Genomic DNA, 23521 nt, shown 5'->3' on the forward strand with positions numbered 1-23521 from the left:
GACAGAATCCCCTGCACATACAGCTGTAGTAAGAAGAATGTAATAAGTGTAGGGTGGGCACAGGTATAATAGTACAGTACAATCACAGTGGTTAGTTACATGGACAGGTTCCCCTGCACATGCAGCTGTAGTAAGAAGAATGTAATAAGTGTAGGGTGGGCACAGGTATAATAGTACAGTACAATCACAGTGGTTTGTTACATGGACATGTTCCCCTGCACATACAGCTATAGTAACAAGAATGTAATTAGTGTGGGGTGGGCACAGGTATAATAGTGCAGTACAATCACAGTGGTTAGTTACACGGACAGGTTCCCCTGCACATGCAGCTGTAGTAAGAAGAATGTAATAAGTATAGGGTGGGTACAGGTATAATAGTGCAGTACAATCACAGTGGTTAGTTACATGGATATGTTCCCCTGCACATGCAGCTGTAGTAAGAAGAATGTAATAAGTGTAGGGTGGGTACAGGTATAATAGTACAGTATAATCACAGTGGTTAGTTACATGGACAGGTTCCCCTGCACATACAGCTGTAGTAACAAGAATGTAATTAGTGTGGGGCGGGCACAGGTATAATAGTGCAGTACAATCACAGTGGTTAGTTACACGTACAGGTTCCCCTGCACATGCAGCTGTAGTAAGAAGAATGTAATAAGTGTAGGGTGGGTACAGGTATAATAGTGCAGTACAATCACAGTGGTTAGTTACATGGACATGTTCCCCTGCACAGGCAGCTGTAGTAAGAAGAATGTAATTAGTGTAGGGTGGGCACAGGTATAATAGTACAGTACAATCACAGTGGTTAGTTACATGGACAGGTTCCCCTGCACTTACAGCTGTAGTAAGAAGAATGTAAGTAGTGTAGGGTGGGCACAGGTATAATAGTACAGTACAATCACAGTGGTTAATTACATGGAGAGGTTTCCCTGCACATACAGCTGTAGTAAGAAGAATGTAATAAGTGTAGGGTGGGCACAGGTATAATAGTGCAGTACAATCACAGTGGTTAGTTACATGGACAGGTTTCCCTGCACATACAGCTGTAGTAAGAAGAATGTAATAAGTGTATGGCGGGCACAGGTATAATAGTGCAGTACAATCACAGTGGTTAGTTACAAGGACAGGTTCCCCTGCACATACAGCTGTAGTAAGAAGAATGTAATAAGTGTAGGGTGGGCACAGGTATAATAGTACAGTACAATCACAGAGATTATTTACATGGACAGGTTCCCCTGCACATACAGCTGTAGTAAGAAGAATGTAATAAGTGTAGGGCGGGCACAGGTATAATAGTACAGTAAAATCATAGTGGTTAGTTACATGGACATGTTCCCCTGCACATACAGCTGTAGTAAGAAGAATGTAATAAGTGTAGGGTGGGCACAGGTATAATAGTGCAGTACAATCACAGTGGTTAGTTACATGGACAGGTTTCCCTGCACATACAGCTGTAGTAAGAAGAATGTAATAAGTGTAGGGCGGGCACAGGTATAATAGTGCAGTGCAATCACAGTGGTTAGTTACAAGGACAGGTTCCCCTGCACATACAGCTGTAGTAAGAAGAATGTAATAAGTGTAGGGTGGGCACAGCTATAATAGTACAGTACAATCACAGAGATTATTTACATGGACAGGTCCCCCTGCACATACAGCTGTAGTAAGAAGAATGTAATAAGTGAAGGGCGGGCACAGGTATAATAGTACAGTAAAATCATAGTGGTTAGTTACATGGACATGTTCCCCTGCACATACAGCTGTAGTAAGATGAATGTAATTAGTGTAGGGTGGGCACAGGTTTAATAGTACAGTACAATCACAGAGATTATTTACATGGACAGGTTTCCCTGCACATACAGCTGTAGTAAGAATAATGTAATAAGTGTAGGGTGGGCACAGGTATAATAGTACAGTACAATCACAGTGGTTAGTTGCACGGACAGAATCCCCTGCACATACAGCTGTAGTAAGAAGAATGTAATAAGTGTAGGGTGGGCACAGGTATAATAGTACAGTACAATCACAGTGGTTAGTTACATGGACATGTTCCCCTGCACATACAGCTGTAGTAACAAGAATGTAATTAGTGTGGGGCGGGCACAGGTATAATAGTGCAGTACAATCACAGTGGTTAGTTACACGGACAGGTTCCCCTGCACATGCAGCTGTAGTAAGAAGAATGTAATAAGTGTAGGGTGGGTACAGGTATAATAGTGCAGTACAATCACAGTGGTTAGTTACATGGACATGTTCCCCTGCACATGCAGCTGTAGTAAGAAGAATGTAATAAGTGTAGGGTGGGTACAGGTATAATAGTACAGTATAATCACAGTGGTTGGTTACATGGACAGGTTCCCCTGCACATACAGCTGTAGTAAAAAAAATGTAATTAGTGTGGGGTGGGCACAGGTATAATAGTGCAGTACAATCACAGTGTTTAGTTACACGTACAGGTTCCCCTGCACATGCAGCTGTAGTAAGAAGAATCTAATAAGTGTAGGGTGGGTACAGGTATAATAGTGCAGTACAATCACAGTGGTTAGTTACATGGACATGTTCCCCTGCACATGCAGCTGTAGTAATAAGAATGTAATTAGTGTAGGGTGGGCACAGGTATAATAGTACAGTACAATCACAGTGGTTAGTTACATGGACAGGTTCCCCTGCACATACAGCTGTAGTAAGAAGAATGTAATTAGTGTAGGGTGGGCACAGGTATAATAGTACAGTACAATCACAGTGGTTAATTACATGGAGAGGTTTCCCTGCACATACAGCTGTAGTAAGAAGAATGTAATAAGTGTAGGGTGGGCAAAGGTATAATAGTGCAGTACAATCCCAGTGGTTAGTTACATGGACAGGTTTCCCTGCACATACAGCTGTAGTAAGAAGAATGTAATAAGTGTAGGGTGGGCACAGGTATAATAGTGCAGTACAATCACAGTGGTTAGTTACAAGGACAGGTTCCCCTGCACATACAGCTGTAGTAAGAAGAATGTAATAAGTGTAGGGTGGGCACAGGTATAATAGTACAGTACAATCACAGAGATTATTTACATGGACAGGTTCCCCTGCACATACAGCTGTAGTAAGAAGAATGTAATAAGTGTAGGGCGGGCACAGGTATAATAGTACAGTAAAATCATAGTGGTTAGTTACATGGACATGTTCCCCTGCACATACAGCTGTAGTAAGATGAATGTAATTAGTGTAGGGTGGGCACAGGTTTAATAGTACAGTACAATCACAGAGATTATTTAAATGGACAGGTTCCCCTGCACATACAGCTGTAGTAAGAAGAATGTAATTAGTGTAGGACTGGCACATGTATAATAGTACAGTACAATCACAGTGGTTAATTACACGGAGAGGTTTCCCTGCACATACAGCTGTAGTAAGAATAATGTAATAAGTGTCGGGTGGGCACAGGTATAATAGTACAGTACAATCACAGTGGTTAGTTACATGGACAGGTTCCCCTGTACATACAGCTGTAGTAAGAATAATGTAATAAGTATAGGGTGGGTACAGGTATAATAGTGCAGTACAATCACAGTGGTTAGTTACATGGACAGGTTCCCCTGCACATGCAGCTGTAGTAAGAAGAATGTAATAAGTGTAGGGTGGGCACAGGTATAATAGTACAGTACAATCACAGTGGTTAGTTACATGGACAGGTTCCCCTGCACATACAGCTGTAGTAAGAAGAATGTAAAAAGTGTAGGGTGGGCACAGGTATAATAGTACAGTACAATCACAGTGGTTAATTACATGGAGAGGTTTCCCTGCACATACAGCTGTAGTAAGAAGAATGTAATAAGGGTAGGGTGGGCAAAGGTATAATAGTGCAGTACAATCCCAGTGGTTAGTTACATGGACAGGTTTCCCTGCACATACAGCTGTAGTAAGAAGAATGTAATAAGTGTAGGGTGGGCACAGGTATAATAGTGCAGTACAATCACAGTGGTTAGTTACAAGGACAGGTTCCCCTGCACATACAGCTGTAGTAAGAAGAATGTAATAAGTGTAGGGTGGGCACAGGTATAATAGTACAGTACAATCACAGAGATTATTTACATGGACAGGTTCCCCTGCACATACAGCTGTAGTAAGAAGAATGTAATAAGTGTAGGGCGGGCACAGGTATAATAGTACAGTAAAATCATAGTGGTTAGTTACATGGACATGTTCCCCTGCACATACAGCTGTAGTAAGATGAATGTAATTAGTGTAGGGTGGGCACAGGTTTAATAGTACAGTACAATCACAGAGATTATTTACATGGACAGGTTCCCCTGCACATACAGCTGTAGTAAGAAGAATGTAATTAGTGTAGGACTGGCACATGTATAATAGTACAGTACAATCACAGTGGTTAATTACACGGAGAGGTTTCCCTGCACATACAGCTGTAGTAAGAATAATGTAATAAGTGTCGGGTGGGCACAGGTATAATAGTACAGTACAATCACAGTGGTTAGTTACATGGACAGGTTCCCCTGTACATACAGCTGTAGTAAGAAGAATGTAATAAGTGTAGGGCGGGCACAGGTATAATAGTGCAGTACAATCACAGTGGTTAGTTACATGGACAGGTTCCCCTGCACATGCAGCTGTAGTAAGAAGAATGTAATAAGTGTTGGGTGGGCACAGGTATAATAGTACAGTACAATCACAGTGGTTAGTTGCACGGACAGAATCCCCTGCACATACAGCTGTAGTAAGAAGAATGTAATAAGTGTAGGGTGGGCACAGGTATAATAGTACAGTACAATCACAGTGGTTAGTTACATGGACAGGTTCCCCTGCACATGCAGCTGTAGTAAGAAGAATGTAATAAGTGTAGGGTGGGCACAGGTATAATAGTACAGTACAATCACAGTGGTTAGTTACATGGACATGTTCCCCTGCACATACAGCTGTAGTAACAAGAATGTAATTAGTGTGGGGCGGGCACAGGTATAATAGTGCAGTACAATCACAGTGGTTTGTTACATGGACATGTTCCCCTGCACATACAGCTATAGTAACAAGAATGTAATTAGTGTGGGGTGGGCACAGGTATAATAGTGCAGTACAATCACAGTGGTTAGTTACACGGACAGGTTCCCCTGCACATGCAGCTGTAGTAAGAAGAATGTAAAAAGTGTAGGGTGGGTACAGGTATAATAGTGCAGTACAATCACAGTGGTTAGTTACAAGGACATGTTCCCCTGCACATGCAGCTGTAGTAAGAAGAATGTAATAAGTGTAGGGTGGGTACAGGTATAATAGTACAGTATAATCACAGTGGTTAGTTACATGGACAGGTTCCCCTGCACATACAGCTGTAGTAACAAGAATGTAATTAGTGTGGGGCGGGCACAGGTATAATAGTGCAGTACAATCACAGTGGTTAGTTACACGTACAGGTTCCCCTGCACATGCAGCTGTAGTAAGAAGAATGTAATAAGTGTAGGGTGGGTACAGGTATAATAGTGCAGTACAATCACAGTGGTTAGTTACATGGACATGTTCCCCTGCACATGCAGCTGTAGTAAGAAGAATGTAATTAGTGTAGGGTGGGCACAGGTATAATAGTACAGTACAATCACAGTGGTTAGTTACATGGACAGGTTCCCCTGCACATACAGCTGTAGTAAGAAGAATGTAATTAGTGTAGGGTGGGCACAGGTATAATAGTACAGTACAATCACAGTGGTTAATTACATGGAGAGGTTTCCCTGCACATACAGCTGTAGTAAGAAGAATGTAATAAGTGTAGGGTGGGCACAGGTATAATAGTGCAGTACAATCACAGTGGTTAGTTACATGGACAGGTTTCCCTGCACATACAGCTGTAGTAAGAAGAATGTAATAAGTGTAGGGTGGGCACAGGTATAATAGTGCAGTACAATCACAGTGGTTAGTTACATGGACAGGTTTCCCTGCACATACAGCTGTAGTAAGAAGAATGTAATAAGTGTATGGCGGGCACAGGTATAATAGTACAGTAAAATCATAGTGGTTAGTTACATGGACATGTTCCCCTGCACATACAGCTGTAGTAACAAGAATGTAATTAGTGTGGGGCTGGCACAGGTATAATAGTGCAGTACAATCACAGTGGTTTGTTACATGGACATGTTCCCCTGCACATACAGCTATAGTAACAAGAATGTAATTAGTGTGGGGCGGGCACAGGTATAATAGTGCAGTACAATCACAGTGGTTAGTTACACGGACAGGTTCCCCTGCACATGCAGCTGTAGTAAGAAGAATGTAATAAGTGTAGGGTGGGTACAGGTATAATAGTGCAGTACAATCGCAGTGGTTAGTTAAATGGACATGTTCCCCTGCACATGCAGCTGTAGTAAGAAGAATGTAATAAGTGTAGGGTGGGTACAGGTATAATAGTACAGTATAATCACAGTGGTTAGTTACATGGACAGGTTCCCCTGCACATACAGCTGTAGTAACAAGAATGTAATTAGTGTGGGGTGGGCACAGGTATAATAGTGCAGTACAATCACAGTGGTTAGTTACACGTACAGGTTCCCCTGCACATGCAGCTGTAGTAAGAAGAATGTAATAAGTGTAGGGTGGGTACAGGTATAATAGTACAGTACAATCACAGTGGTTAATTACATGGAGAGGATTCCCTGCACATACAGCTGTAGTAAGAAGAATGTAATAAGTGTAGGGTGGGCAAAGGTATAATAGTGCAGTACAATCACAGTGGTTAGTTACATGGACAGGTTTCCCTGCACATACAGCTGTAGTAAGAAGAATGTAATAAGTGTAGGGTGGGCACAGGTATAATAGTGCAGTACAATCACAGTGGTTAGTTACAAGGACAGGTTCCCCTGCACATACAGCTGTAGTAAGAAGAATGTAATAAGTGTAGGGTGGGCACAGGTATAATAGTACAGTACAATCACAGAGATTATTTACATGGACAGGTTCCCCTGCACATACAGCTGTAGTAAGAAGAATTTAATAAGTGTAGGGCGGGCACAGGTAATGTACAGTAAAATCATAGTGGTTAGTTACATGGACATGTTCCCCTGCACATACAGCTGTAGTAAGATGAATGTAATTAGTGTAGGGTGGGCACAGGTTTAATAGTACAGTACAATCACAGAGATTATTTACATGGACAGGTTCCCCTGCACATACAGCTGTAGTAAGAAGAATGTAATTAGTGTAGGACTGGCACATGTATAATAGTACAGTACAATCACAGTGGTTAATTACACGGAGAGGTTTCCCTGCACATACAGCTGTAGTAAGAATAATGTAATAAGTGTAGGGTGGGCACAGGTATAATAGTACAGTACATTCACAGTGGTTAGTTACATGGACAGGTTCCCCTGTACATACAGCTGTAGTAAGAATAATGTAATAAGTGTAGGACGGGCACAGGTATAATAGTACAGTACAATCACAGTGGTTAGTTACACGGAGAGGTTTCCCTGCACATACAGCTGTAGTAATAAGAATGTAATAATTGTAGGGTGGGCACAGGTATAATAGTACAGTACAATCACAGTGGTTAGTTACATGGATAGGTTCCCATGCACATGCAGCTGTAGTAAGAAGAATGTAATTAGTGTGGGGCGGGCACAGGTATAATAGTACAGTACAGTCACAGTGGTTAGTTACATGGACAGGTTTCCCTGCACATACAGCTGTAGTAAGAATAATGTAATAAGTGTCGGGTGGGCACAGGTATAATAGTACAGTACAATCACAGTGGTTAGTTACATGGACAGGTTCCCCTGGACATACAGCTGTAGTAAGAAGAATGTAAGTAGTGTAGGGTGGGTACAGGTATAATAGTACAGTACAATCACAGTGGTTAGTTACATGGATAGGTTCCCCTGCACATGCAGCTGTAGTAAGAAGAATGTAATTAGTGTGGGGAGGGCACAAGTATAATAGTACAGCACAATCACAGTGGTTAGTTACATGGACAGGTTCCCCTGCACATACAGCTGTAGTAAGAAGAATGTAATTAGTGTAGGGTTCGCACAGGTATAATAGTACAGTACAATCACAGTGGTTAGTTAAATGGACAGGATCTCCTGCACATGCAGCCAGGGCCAGATTAACAATGGGGCGGATGGAGCTCCAGCTCCAGGCCTCCACACAAAAATAGGCCCATTGTCATGACAACATGATGTTGACTGGCCATCTGCTCTCCACAAAGTTGGCCATAAATCATAAGTATAAAAATTCTATTTCTATTTACCTCACAACATTAAGCATTTTTTTTCTTTTACATATTTAGGGAGACATTGGGTCTGAGAGTATAGGGGTGTACACGCCCACATTGCACTGGCCACACCTACACAGCACTGGCCACGCCTCCTCTCTTTTCATAATAGGCCCTTGGTAATTTTCAGCTCCAGGCCCATGTGGCCCTAAATCCGGCCCTGCATGCAGCTGTAGTAAGAAGAATGTAATTAGTGTAGGGTGGGCACAGGTATAATAGTACAGTACAATCACAGTGGTTAGTTGCACGGACATGTTCCCCTGTACATACAGCTGTAGTAAGAAAAATTTAATAAGTGTAGGGTGGGCACAGGTATAATAGTAAAGTACAATCACAGTGGTTAGTTACATGGACAGGTTCCCCTGGACATACAGCTGTAGTAAGAAGAATGTAAGTAGTGAAGGGCGGGCACAGGCATAATAGTACAGTACAATCACAGTGGTTAGTTACATGCACAGGTTCCCCTGCACATGCAGCTGTGATAAGAAGAATGTAAGGAGTGTTGTGTGGGCACAGGTATAATAGTACAGTACAATCACAGTGGTTAGTTGCAAGGAAATGTTCCCCTGCACATGCAGCTGTAGTAAGAAGAATGTAATTAGTGTAGGGCGGGCACAGGTATAATAGTGCAGTACAATCACAGTGCTTAATTACACGGAGAGGTTTCCCTGCACATACAGCTGTAGTAAGAAGAATGTAATAAGTGTAGGGTGGGCACAGGTATAATAGTCCAGTACAATCACAGTGGTTAGTTGCACGGACAGGTACTCCTGCACATGCAGCTGTGATAAGAAGAATGTAAGTAGTGTTGTGTGGGCACAGGTATAATAGTACAGTACAATCACAGTGGTTAGTTACATGGAGAGGTTTCCCTGCACATACAGCTGTAGAAAGAAGAATGTAATAAGTGTAGGGTGGGCACAGGTATAATAGTACAGTACAATCACAGTGGTTAGTTACATGGAGAGGTTTCCCTGCACATACAGCTGTAGAAAGAAGAATGTAATAAGTGTAGGGTGGGCACAGGTATAATAGTGCAGTACAATCACAGTGGGTAGTTACATGGACACGTTCCCCTGCACATGCAGCTGTAGTAAGAAGAATGTAATTAGTGTGGGACGGGCACAGGTATAATAGTACAGTACAATCACAGTGGATAGTTACATGGACAGGTTCCCCTGCACATACAGCTGTAGTAACAAGAATGTAATTAGTGTGGGGCGGGCACAGGTATAATAGTGCAGTACAATCACAGTGGTTAGTTACACGGACAGGTTCCCCTGCACATGCAGCTGTAGTAAGAAGAATGTAATTAGTGTGGGGCGGGCACAGGTATAATAGTACAGTACAATCACAGAGGTTAGTTACTTGGACAGGTTCCCCTGTTTTTACAGCTGTAGTAAGAATAATGTAATTAGTGTGGGGCGGGCACAGGTATAATAGTACAGTACAATCACAGTGGTTAGTTGCATGGACATGTTCCCCTGTACATACAGCTGTAGTAAGAAAAATGTAATAAGTGTGGGTCGGGCACAGGTATAATAGTACAGTACAATCACAGTGGTTAGTTACATGGACAGGGTTCCCTGCAGATGCAGCTGTAGTAAGAAGAATGCAAGTAGTGTAGGGTGGGCACAGGTATAATAGTGCAGTACAATCACAGTGGTTAGTTACATGGACAGGTTCCCCCGTACATACAGCTATACTAAGAAGAATGTAATAAGTGTAGGGCGGGCACAGGTATAATAGTACAGTACAATCACAGTGGTTAGTTACATGGACAGGTTCCCCCGTACATACAGCTATAGTAAGAAGAATGTAATAAGTGTAGGGTGGGCACAGGTATAATAGTACAGTACAATCACAGTGGTTAGTTACATGGACAGGTTCCCCCGTACATACAGCTGTAGTAAGAAGAATGTAATTAGTGTAGGGTGGGCACAGGTATAATAGTACAGTACAATCACAGAGATTATTTACATGGACAGGTTCCCCTGCACATACAGCTGTAGTAAGAAGAATGTAATAAGTGAAGGGCGGGCACAGGTATAATAGTACAGTAAAATCATAGTGGTTAGTTACATGGACATGTTCCCCTGCACATACAGCTGTAGTAAGATGAATGTAATTAGTGTAGGGTGGGCACAGGTTTAATAGTACAGTACAATCACAGAGATTATTTACATGGTCAGGTTCCCCTGCACATACAGCTGTAGTAAGAAGAATGTAATTAGTGTAGGACTGGCACATGTATAATAGTACAGTACAATCACAGTGGTTAATTACACGGAGAGGTTTCCCTGCACATACAGCTGTAGTAAGAATAATGTAATAAGTGTAGGGTGGGCACAGGTATAATAGTACAGTACAATCACAGTGGTTAGTTGCACGGACAGAATCCCCTGCACATACAGCTGTAGTAAGAAGAATGTAATAAGTGTAGGGTGGGCACAGGTATAATAGTACAGTACAATCACAGTGGTTAGTTACATGGACAGGTTCCCCTGCACATGCAGCTGTAGTAAGAAGAATGTAATAAGTGTAGGGTGGGCACAGGTATAATAGTACAGTACAATCACAGTGGTTAGTTACATGGACATGTTCCCCTGCACATACAGCTGTAGTAACAAGAATGTAATTAGTGTGGGGCGGGCACAGGTATAATAGTGCAGTACAATCACAGTGGTTTGTTACATGGACATGTTCCCCTGCACATACAGCTATAGTAACAAGAATGTAATTAGTGTGGGGCGGGCACAGGTATAATAGTGCAGTACAATCACAGTGGTTAGTTACATGGACAGGTTCCCCTGCACATGCAGCTGTAGTAAGAAGAATGTAATAAGTGTAGGGTGGGTACAGGTATAATAGTGCAGTACAATCACAGTGGTTAGTTACATGGACATGTTCCCCTGCACATGCAGCTGTAGTAAGAAGAATGTAATAAGTGTAGGGTGGGTACAGGTATAATAGTACAGTATAATCACAGTGGTTAGTTACATGGACAGGTTCCCCTGCACATACAGCTGTAGTAACAAGAATGTAATTAGTGTGGGGTGGGCACAGGTATAATAGTGCAGTACAATCACAGTGTTTAGTTACACGTACAGGTTCCCCTGCACATGCAGCTGTAGTAAGAAGAATGTAATAAGTGTAGGGTGGGTACAGGTATAATAGTGCAGTACAATCACAGTGGTTAGTTACATGGACATGTTCCCCTGCACATGCAGCTGTAGTAATAAGAATGTAATTAGTGTAGGGTGGGCACAGGTATAATAGTACAGTACAATCACAGTGGTTAGTTACATGGACAGGTTCCCCTGCACATACAGCTGTAGTAAGAAGAATGTAATTAGTGTAGGGTGGGCACAGGTATAATAGTACAGTACAATCACAGTGGTTAATTACATGGAGAGGTTTCCCTGCACATACAGCTGTAGTAAGAAGAATGTAATAAGTGTAGGGTGGGCAAAGGTATAATAGTGCAGTACAATCCCAGTGGTTAGTTACATGGACAGGTTTCCCTGCACATACAGCTGTAGCAAGAAGAATGTAATAAGTGTAGGGTGGGCACAGGTATAATAGTGCAGTACAATCACAGTGGTTAGTTACAAGGACAGGTTCCCCTGCACATACAGCTGTAGTAAGAAGAATGTAATAAGTGTAGGGTGGGCACAGGTATAATAGTACAGTACAATCACAGAGATTATTTACATGGACAGGTTCCCCTGCACATACAGCTGTAGTAAGAAGAATGTAATAAGTGTAGGGCGGGCACAGGTATAATAGTACAGTAAAATCATAGTGGTTAGTTACATGGACATGTTCCCCTGCACATACAGCTGTAGTAAGATGAATGTAATTAGTGTAGGGTGGGCACAGGTTTAATAGTACAGTACAATCACAGAGATTATTTACATGGACAGGTTCCCCTGCACATACAGCTGTAGTAAGAAGAATGTAATTAGTGTAGGACTGGCACATGTATAATAGTACAGTACAATCACAGTGGTTAATTACACGGAGAGGTTTCCCTGCACATACAGCTGTAGTAAGAATAATGTAATAAGTGTCGGGTGGGCACAGGTATAGTAGTACAGTACAATCACAGTGGTTAGTTACATGGACAGGTTCCCCTGTACATACAGCTGTAGTAAGAATAATGTAATAAGTATAGGGTGGGTACAGGTATAATAGTGCAGTACAATCACAGTGGTTAGTTACATGGACAGGTTCCCCTGCACATGCAGCTGTGGTAAGAAGAATGTAATAAGTGTAGGGTGGGCACAGGTATAATAGTACAGTACAATCACAGTGGTTAGTTACATGGACAGGTTCCCCTGCACATACAGCTGTAGTAAGAAGAATGTAAAAAGTGTAGGGTGGGCACAGGTATAATAGTACAGTACAATCACAGTGGTTAATTACATGGAGAGGTTTCCCTGCACATACAGCTGTAGTAAGAAGAATGTAATAAGTGTAGGGTGGGCAAAGGTATAATAGTGCAGTACAATCCCAGTGGTTAGTTACATGGACAGGTTTCCCTGCACATACAGCTGTAGTAAGAAGAATGTAATAAGTGTAGGGTGGGCACAGGTATAATAGTGCAGTACAATCACAGTGGTTAGTTACAAGGACAGGTTTCCCTGCACATACAGCTGTAGTAAGAAGAATGTAATAAGTGTAGGGTGGGCACAGGTATAATAGTACAGTACAATCACAGAGATTATTTACATGGACAGGTTCCCCTGCACATACAGCTGTAGTAAGAAGAATGTAATAAGTGTAGGGCGGGCACAGGTATAATAGTACAGTAAAATCATAGTGGTTAGTTACATGGACATGTTCCCCTGCACATACAGCTGTAGTAAGATGAATGTAATTAGTGTAGGGTGGGCACAGGTTTAATAGTACAGTACAATCACAGAGATTATTTACATGGACAGGTTCCCCTGCACATACAGCTGTAGTAAGAAGAATGTAATTAGTGTAGGACTGGCACATGTATAATAGTACAGTACAATCACAGTGGTTAATTACACGGAGAGGTTTCCCTGCACATACAGCTGTAGTAAGAATAATGTAATAAGTGTCGGGTGGGCACAAGTATAATAGTACAGTACAATCACAGTGTTTAGTTACATGGACATATTCCCCTGTACATACAGCTGTAGTAAGAATAATGTAATAAGTGTAGGACGGGCACAGGTATAATAGTACAGTACAATCACAGTGGTTAATTACACGGAGAGGTTTCCCTGCACATACAGCTGTAGTAATAAGAATGTAATAAGTGTAGGGTGGGCACAGGTATAATAGTACAGTACAATCACAGTGGTTAGTTGCACGGACAGAATCCCCTGCACATACTGCTGTAGTAAGAAGAATGTAATAAGTGTAGGGTGGGCACAGGTATAATAGTACAGTACAATCACAGTGGTTAGTTACATGGACAGGTTCCCCTGCACATGCAGCTGTAGTAAGAAGAATGTAATAAGTGTAGGGTGGGCACAGGTATAATAGTACATTACAATCACAGTGGTTAGTTACATGGACATGTTCCCCTGCACATACAGCTGTAGTAACAAGAATGTAATTAGTGTGGGGCGGGCACAGGTATAATAGTGCAGTACAATCACAGTGGTTTGTTACATGGACATGTTCCCCTGCACATACAGCTATAGTAACAAGAATGTAATTAGTGTGGGGTGGGCACAGGTATAATAGTGCAGTACAATCACAGTGGTTAGTTACACGGACAGGTTCCCCTGCACATGCAGCTGTAGTAAGAAGAATGTAAAAAGTGTAGGGTGGGTACAGGTATAATAGTGCAGTACAATCACAGTGGTTAGTTACATGGACATGTTCCCCTGCACATGCAGCTGTAGTAAGAAGAATGTAATAAGTGTAGGGTGGGTACAGGTATAATAGTACAGTATAATCACAGTGGTTAGTTACATGGACAGGTTCCCCTGCACATACAGCTGTAGTAACAAGAATGTAATTAGTGTGGGGCGGGCACAGGTATAATAGTGCAGTACAATCACAGTGGTTAGTTACACGTACAGGTTCCCCTGCACATGCAGCTGTAGTAAGAAGAATGTAATAAGTGTAGGGTGGGTACAGGTATAATAGTGCAGTACAATCACAGTGGTTAGTTACATGGACATGTTCCCCTGCACATGCAGCTGTAGTAAGAAGAATGTAATTAGTGTAGGGTGGGCACAGGTATAATAGTACAGTACAATCACAGTGGTTAATTACATGGACAGGTTCCCCTGCACATACAGCTGTAGTAAGAAGAATGTAATTAGTGTAGGGTGGGCACAGGTATAATAGTACAGTACAATCACAGTGGTTAATTACATGGAGAGGTTTCCCTGCACATACAGCTGTAGTAAGAAGAATGTAATAAGTGTAGGGTGGGCACAGGTATAATAGTGCAGTACAATCACAGTGGTTAGTTACATGGACAGGTTTCCCTGCACATACAGCTGTAGTAAGAAGAATGTAATAAGTGTAGGGCGGGCACAGGTATAATAGTGCAGTACAATCACAGTGGTTAGTTACAAGGACAGGTTCCCCTGCACATACAGCTGTAGTAAGAAGAATGTAATAAGTGTAGGGCGGGCACAGGTATAATAGTACAGTAAAATCATAGTGGTTAGTTACATGGACATGTTCCCCTGCACATACAGCTGTAGTAAGATGAATGTAATTAGTGTAGGGTGGGCACAGGTTTAATAGTACAGTACAATCACAGAGATTATTTACATGGACAGGTTCCCCTGCACATACAGCTGTAGTAAGAAGAATGTAATTAGTGTAGGACTGGCACATGTATAATAGTAAAGTACAATCACAGTGGTTAATTACACGGAGAGGTTTCCCTGCACATACAACTGTAGTAAGAATAATGTAATAAGTGTAGGGTGGGCACAGGTATAATAGTACAGTACAATCACAGTGGTTAGTTGCACGGACAGAATCCCCTGCACATACAGCTGTAGTAAGAAGAATGTAATAAGTGTAGGGTGGGCACAGGTATAATAGTACAGTACAATCACAGTGGTTAGTTACATGGACAGGTTCCCCTGCACATGCAGCTGTAGTAAGAAGAATGTAATAAGTGTAGGGTGGGCACAGGTATAATAGTACAGTACAATCACAGTGGTTAGTTACATGGACATGTTCCCCTGCACATACAGCTGTAGTAACAAGAATGTAATTAGTGTGGCGCGGGCACAGGTATAATAGTGCAGTACAATCACAGTGGTTTGTTACATGGACATGTTCCCCTGCACATACAGCTATAGTAACAAGAATGTAATTAGTGTGGGGCGGGCACAGGTATAATAGTGCAGTACAATCACAGTGGTTAGTTACACGGACAGGTTCCCCTGCACATGCAGCTGTAGTAAGAAGAATGTAATAAGTGTAGGGTGGGTACAGGTATAATAGTGCAGTACAATCACAGTGGTTAGTTACATGGACATGTTCCCCTGCACATGCAGCTGTAGTAAGAAGAATGTAATAAGTGTAGGGTGGGTACAGGTATAATAGTACAGTATAATCACAGTGGTTAGTTACATGGACAGGTTCCCCTGCACATACAGCTGTAGTAACAAGAATGTAATTAGTGTGGGGTGGGCACAGGTATAATAGTGCAGTACAATCACAGTGGTTAGTTACACGTACATGTTCCCCTGCACATGCAGCTGTAGTAAGAAGAATGAAATAAGTGTAGGGTGGGTACAGGTATAATAGTGCAGTACAATCACAGTGGTTAGTTACATGGACAGGTTCCCCTGCACATACAGCTGTAGTAAGAAGAATGTAATTAGTGTAGGGTGGGCACAGGTATAATAGTACAGTACAATCACAGTGGTTAATTACATGGAGAGGTTTCCCTGCACATACAGCTGTAGTAAGAAGAATGTAATAAGTGTAGGGTGGGCAAAGGTATAATAGTGCAGTACAATCACAGTGGTTAGTTACATGGACAGGTTTCCCTGCACATACAGCTGTAGTAAGAAGAATGTAATAAGTGTAGGGTGGGCACAGGTATAATAGTGCAGTACAATCACAGTGGTTAGTTACAAGGACAGGTTCCCCTGCACATACAGCTGTAGTAAGAAGAATGTAATAAGTGTAGGGTGGGCACAGGTATAATAGTACAGTACAATCACAGAGATTATTTACATGGACAGGTTCCCCTGCACATACAGCTGTAGTAAGAAGAATGTAATAAGTGTAGGGCGGGCACAGGTATAGTACAGTAAAATCATAGTGGTTAGTTACATGGACATGTTCCCCTGCACATACAGCTGTAGTAAGATGAATGTAATTAGTGTAGGGTGGGCACAGGTTTAATAGTACAGTACAATCACAGAGATTATTTACATGGACAGGTTCCCCTGCACATACAGCTGTAGTAAGAAGAATGTAATTAGTGTAGGACTGGCACATGTATAATAGTACAGTACAATCACAGTGGTTAATTACACGGAGAGGTTTCCCTGCACATACAGCTGTAGTAAGAATAATGTAATAAGTGTCGGGTGGGCACAGGTATAATAGTACATTACAATCACAGTGGTTAGTTACATGGACAGGTTCCCCTGTACATACAGCTGTAGTAAGAATAATGTAATAAGTGTAGGACGGGCACAGGTATAATAGTACAGTACAATCACAGTGGTTAATTACACGGAGAGGTTTCCCTGCACATACAGCTGTAGTAATAAGAATGTAATAAGTGTAGGGTGGGCACAGGTATAATAGTACAGTACAATCACAGTGGTTAGTTACATGGATAGGTTCCCATGCACATGCAGCTGTAGTAAGAAGAATGTAATTAGTGTGGGGCGGGCACAGGTATAATAGTACAGTACAGTCACAGTGGTTAGTTACATGGACAGGTTTCCCTGCACATACAGCTGTAGTAAGAATAATGTAATAAGTGTCGGGTGGGCACAGGTATAATAGTACAGTACAATCACAGTGGTTAGTTACATGGACAGGTTCCCCTGGACATACAGCTGTAGTAAGAAGAATGTAAGTAGTGTAGGGTGGGTACAGGTATAATAGTACAGTACAATCACAGTGGTTAGTTACATGGATAGGTTCCCCTGCACATGCAGCTGTAGTAAGAAGAATGTAATTAGTGTGGGGAGGGCACAAGTATAATAGTACAGCACAATCACAGTGGTTAGTTACATGGACAGGTTCCCCTGCACATACAGCTGTAGTAAGAAGAATGTAATTAGTGTAGGGTTCGCACAGGTATAATAGTACAGTACAATCACAGTGGTTAGTTAAATGGACAGGATCTCCTGCACATGCAGCCAGGGCCAGATTAACAATGGGGCGGATGGAGCTCCAGCTCCAGGCCTCCACACAAAAATAGGCCCATTGTCATGACAACATGATGTTGACTGGCCATCTGCTCTCCACAAAGTTGGCCATAAATCATAAGTATAAAAATTCTATTTCTATTTACCTCACAACATTAAGCATTTTTTTTCTTTTACATATTTAGGGAGACATTGGGTCTGAGAGTATAGGGGTGTACACGCCCACATTGCACTGGCCACACCTACACAGCACTGGCCACGCCTCCTCTCTTTTCATAATAGGCCCTTGGTAATTTTCAGCTCCAGGCCCATGTGGCCCTCAATCCGGCCCTGCATGCAGCTGTAGTAAGAAGAATGTAATTAGTGTAGGGTGGGCACAGGTATAATAGTACAGTACAATCACAGTGGTTAGTTGCACGGACATGTTCCCCTGTACATACAGCTGTAGTAAGAAAAATTTAATAAGTGTAGGGTGGGCACAGGTATAATAGTAAAGTACAATCACAGTGGTTAGTTACATGGACAGGTTCCCCTGGACATACAGCTGTAGTAAGAAGAATGTAAGTAGTGAAGGGCGGGCACAGGCATAATAGTACAGTACAATCACAGTGGTTAGTTACATGCACAGGTTCCCCTGCACATACAGATGTAGTAAGAAGAATGTAATAAGTGTAGGGCGGGCACAGGTATAATAGTACAGTAGAATCACAGTGGTTAGTTACATGGACAGGTTCCCCTGCACATGCAGCTGTAGTAAGAAGAATGTAATAAGTGTAGGGCGGGCAGAGGTATAAAAGTACAGTACAATCACAGTGGTTAGTTACATGGATAGGTTCCCCTGCACATGCAGCTGTGATAAGAAGAATGTAAGGAGTGTTGTGTGGGCACAGGTATAATAGTACAGTACAATCACAGTGGTTAGTTGCAAGGAAATGTTCTCCTGCACATGCAGCTGTAGTAAGAAGAATGTAATTAGTGTAGGGCGGGCACAGGTATAATAGTGCAGTACAATCACAGTGCTTAATTACACGGAGAGGTTTCCCTGCACATACAGCTGTAGTAAGAAGAATGTAATAAGTGTAGGGTGGGCACAGGTATAATAGTCCAGTACAATCACAGTGGTTAGTTGCACGGACAGGTACTCCTGCACATGCAGCTGTGATAAGAAGAATGTAAGTAGTGTTGTGTGGGCACAGGTATAATAGTACAGTACAATCACAGTGGTTAGTTACATGGAGAGGTTTCCCTGCACATACAGCTGTAGAAAGAAGAATGTAATAAGTGTAGGGTGGGCACAGGTATAATAGTGCAGTACAATCACAGTGGGTAGTTACATGGACACGTTCCCCTGCACATGCAGCTGTAGTAAGAAGAATGTAATTAGTGTGGGACGGGCACAGGTATAATAGTACAGTACAATCACAGTGGATAGTTACATGGACAGGTTCCCCTGCACATACAGCTGTAGTAACAAGAATGTAATTAGTGTGGGGCGGGCACAGGTATAATAGTGCAGTACAATCACAGTGGTTAGTTACACGGACAGGTTCCCCTGCACATGCAGCTGTAGTAAGAAGAATGTAATAAGTGTAGGGTGGGCACAGGTATAATAGTACAGTACAATCACAGTGGTTAGTTGCATGGACAGGTTCCCCTGTACATACAGCTGTAGTAAAAATAATGTAATTAGTGTGGGGTGGGCACAGGTATAATAGTACAGTACAATCACAGTGGTTAGTTACATGGATAGGTTCCCCTGTACATACAGCTGTAGTAAGAATAATGTAATTAGTGTGGGGCGGGCACAGGTATAATAGTACAGTACAATCACAGAGGTTAGTTACTTGGACAGGTTCCCCTGTTTTTACAGCTGTAGTAAGAATAAAGTAATTAGTGTGGGGCAGGCACAGGTATAATAGTACAGTACAATCACAGTGGTTAGTTGCATGGACATGTTCCCCTGTACATACAGCTGTAGTAAGAAAAATGTTATAAGTGTGGGGCGGGCACAGGTATAATAGTACAGTACAATCACAGTGGTTAGTTACATGGACAGGGTTCCCTGCAGATGCAGCTGTAGTAAGAAGAATGCAAGTAGTGTAGGGTGGGCACAGGTATAATAGTGCAGTACAATCACAGTGGTTAGTTACATGGACAGGTTCCCCCGTACATACAGCTATACTAAGAAGAATGTAATAAGTGTAGGGCGGGCACAGGTATAATAGTACAGTACAATCACAGTGGTTAGTTACATGGACAGGTTCCCCCGTACATACAGCTATAGTAAGAAGAATGTAATAAGTGTAGGGTGGGCACAGGTATAATAGTACAGTACAATCACAGTGGTTAGTTACATGGACAGGTTCCCCCGTACATACAGCTGTAGTAAGAAGAATGTAATTAGTGTAGGGTGGGCACAGGTATAATAGTACAGTACAATCACAGTGGTTAGTTACATGGACAGGTTCCCCTGCACATACAGCTGTAGTAACAAGAATGTAATTAGTGTGGGGCGGGCACAGGTATAATAGTGCAATACAATCACAGTGGTTAGTTACACGGACAGGTTCCCCTGCATATGCAGCTGTAGTAAGAAGAATGTAATAAGTGTAGGGTGGGTACAGGTATAATAGTGCAGGACAATCACAGTGGTTAGTTGCACGGATAGGTTCCCCTGCACATACAGCTGTAGTAAGAAGAATGTAAGGAGTGTGGGGCGGGCACAGGTATAATAGTGCAGTACAATCACAGTGGTTAGTTACATGGACAGGTTCCCCTGCACATACAGCTGTAGTAAGAAGAATGTAATAAGTGTAGGGCGGGCACAGGTATAACAGTACAGTACAATCACAGAGGTTAGTTACATGGACAGGTTCCCCTGCACATGCAGCTGTAGCAAGAAGAATGTAAGTAGTGTAATGTGGGTACAGGTATAATAGTACAGTACAGTCACAGTGGTTAGTTACATGGACAGGTTCCCCTGCACATGCAGCTGTAGCAAGAAGAATGTAAGGAGTGTAGGGTGGGTATAGGTATAATAGTACAGTACAATCACAGTGGTTAGTTACATGGACAGGTTCCCCTGCACATACAGCTGTAGTAACAAGAATGTAATTAGTGTGGGGCGGGCACTGGTATAATAGTGCAGTACAATCACAGTGGTTAGTTACATGGACAGGTTCCCCTGCACATGCAGCTGTAGTAAGAAGAATGTAATAAGTGTAGGGTGGGTACAGGTATAATAGTGCAGTACAATCACAGTGGTTAGTTACATGTACATGTTCCCCTGCACATGCAGCTGTAGTAAGAAGAATGTAATTAGTGTAGGGTGGGCACAGGTATAATAGTACAGTACAATCACAGTGGTTAGTTACATGGACAGGTTCCCCTGCACATACAGCTGTAGTAACAAGAATGTAATTAGTGTGGGGCGGGCACAGGTATAATAGTGCAGTACAATCACAGTGGTTAGTTACACCTACAGGTTCCCCTGCACATGCAGCTGTAGTAAGAAGAATGTAATAAGTGTAGGGTGGGTACAGGTATAATAGTGCAGTACAATCACAGTGGTTAGTTACATGGACATGTTCCCCTGCACATGCAGCTGTAGTAAGAAGAATGTAATTAGTGTAGGGTGGGCACAGGTATAATAGTACAGTACAATCACAGTGGTTAGTTACATGGACAGGTTCCCCTGCAGATACAGCTGTAGTAAGAAGAATGTAATTAGTGTAGGGTGGGCAAAGGTATAATAGTACAGTACAATCACAGTGGTTAATTACATGGAGAGGTTTCCCTGCACAAACAGCTGTAGTAAGAAGAATGTAATAAGTGTAGGGTGGGCACAGGTATAATAGTACAGTACAATCACAGTGGTTAGTTACATGTACAGGTTCCCCTGTACATACAGCTGTAGTAAGAATAATGAAATAAGTGTAGGACGGGCACAGGTATAATAGTATAGTACAATCACAGTGGTTAATTACACGGAGAGGTTTCCCTGCACATACAGCTGTAGTAAGAAGAATGTAATAAGTGTAGGGTGGGCACAGGTATAATAGTACAGTACAATCACAGTGGTTAGTTACATGGATAGGTTCCCCTGCACATGCAGCTGTAGTTAGAAGAATGTAATTAGTGTGGGGCGGGCACAGGTATAATAGTACAGCACAATCACAGTGGTTAGTTACATGGACAGGTTCCCCTGCACATACAGCTGTAGTAAGAAGATTGTAATTAGTGTAGGGCGGGCACAGATATAATAGTACAGTACAATCACAGTGGTAATTACATGGACAGGTTCCCCTGCACATGCAGCTGTAGCAAGAAGAATGTAAGTAGTGTAGGGTGGGTACAGGTATAATAGTACAGTACAATCACAGTGGTTAGTTAAATGGATAGGTTCCCCTGCACATGCAGCTGTAGTAAGAAGAATGTAATAAGTGTGGGGCGGGCACAGGTATAATAGTACAGTACAATCACAGTGGTTAGTTACATGGACAGGTTCCCCTGCACATACAGCTGTAGTAACAAGAATGTAATTAGTGTGGGGCGGGCACAGGTATAATAGTGCAGTACAATCACAGTGGTTAGTTACACGGACAGGTTTCCCTGCACATGCAGCTGTAGTAAGAAGAATGTAATAAGTGTAGGGTGGTTACAGGTATAATAGTGCAGTACAATCACAGTGGTTAGTTACATGGACATGTTCCCCTGCACATGCAGCTGTAGTAAGAAGAATGTAATTAGTGTAGGGTGGGCACAGGTATAATAGTACAGTACAATCACAGTGGTTAGTTACATGGACAGGTTCCCCTGCACATACAGCTGTAGTAAGAAGAATGTAATTAGTGTAGGGTGGGCACAGGTATAATAGTACAGTACAATCACAGTGGTTAATTACATGGAGAGGTTTCCCTGCACATACAGCTGTTGTAAGAAGAATGTAATAAGTGTAGGGTGGGCACAGGTATAATAGTACAGTACAATCACAGTGGTTAGTTACATGGACAGGTTCCCCTGTACATACAGCTGTAGTAAGAATAATGTAATTAGTGTAGGACGGGCACAGGTATAATAGTACAGTACAATCACAGTGGTTAATTACACGGAGAGGTTTCCCTGCACATACAGCTGTAGTAAGAAGAATGTAATAAGTGTAGGGTGGGTACAGGTATAATAGTACAGTACAATCACAGTGGTTAGTTACATGGACAGGTTCCCCTGCACATGCAGCTGTAGCAAGAAGAATGTAAGTAGTGTAGGGTGGGTACAGGTATAATAGTACAGTACAATCACAGTGGTTAGTTACATGGATAGGTTCCCCTGCACATGCAGCTGTAGTAAGAAGAATGTAATAGTGTGGGGCGGGCACAGGTATAATAGTACAGTACAATCACAGTGGTTAGTTACATGGACAGGTGCCCCTGCACATGCAGCTGTAGTAAGAAGAATGTAATTAGTGTGGGGCGGGCACAGGTATAATAGTACAGTACAATCACAGTGGTTAGTTACATGGACAGGTTCCCCTGCACATACAGCTGTAGTAAGAAGAATGTAATTAGTGTAGGGTGGGCACAGGTATAATAGTACAGTACAATGACAGTGGTTAGTTACATGGACAGGTTCCCCTGCACATGCAGCTGTAGTAAGAAGAATGTAATTAGTGTGGGGCGGGCACAGGTATAATAGTACAGCACAATCACAGTGGTTAGTTACATGGACAGGTTCCCCTGTACATACAGCTGTAGTAAGAAGAATGTAATTAGTGTAGGGTGGGCACAGGTATAATAGTACAGTACAATCACAGTGGTTAGTTACATGGACAGGTTCCCCTGCACATGCAGCTGTAGTAAGAAGAATGTAATTAGTGTAGGGTGGGCACTGGTATAATAGTACAGCACAATCA

Source organism: Taudactylus pleione, unplaced genomic scaffold (genome assembly GCF_031769625.1).
Source record: "Taudactylus pleione unplaced genomic scaffold, aTauple2 ptg000194l, whole genome shotgun sequence".
Taxonomy (NCBI): Eukaryota; Metazoa; Chordata; class Amphibia; order Anura; family Myobatrachidae; genus Taudactylus; species Taudactylus pleione.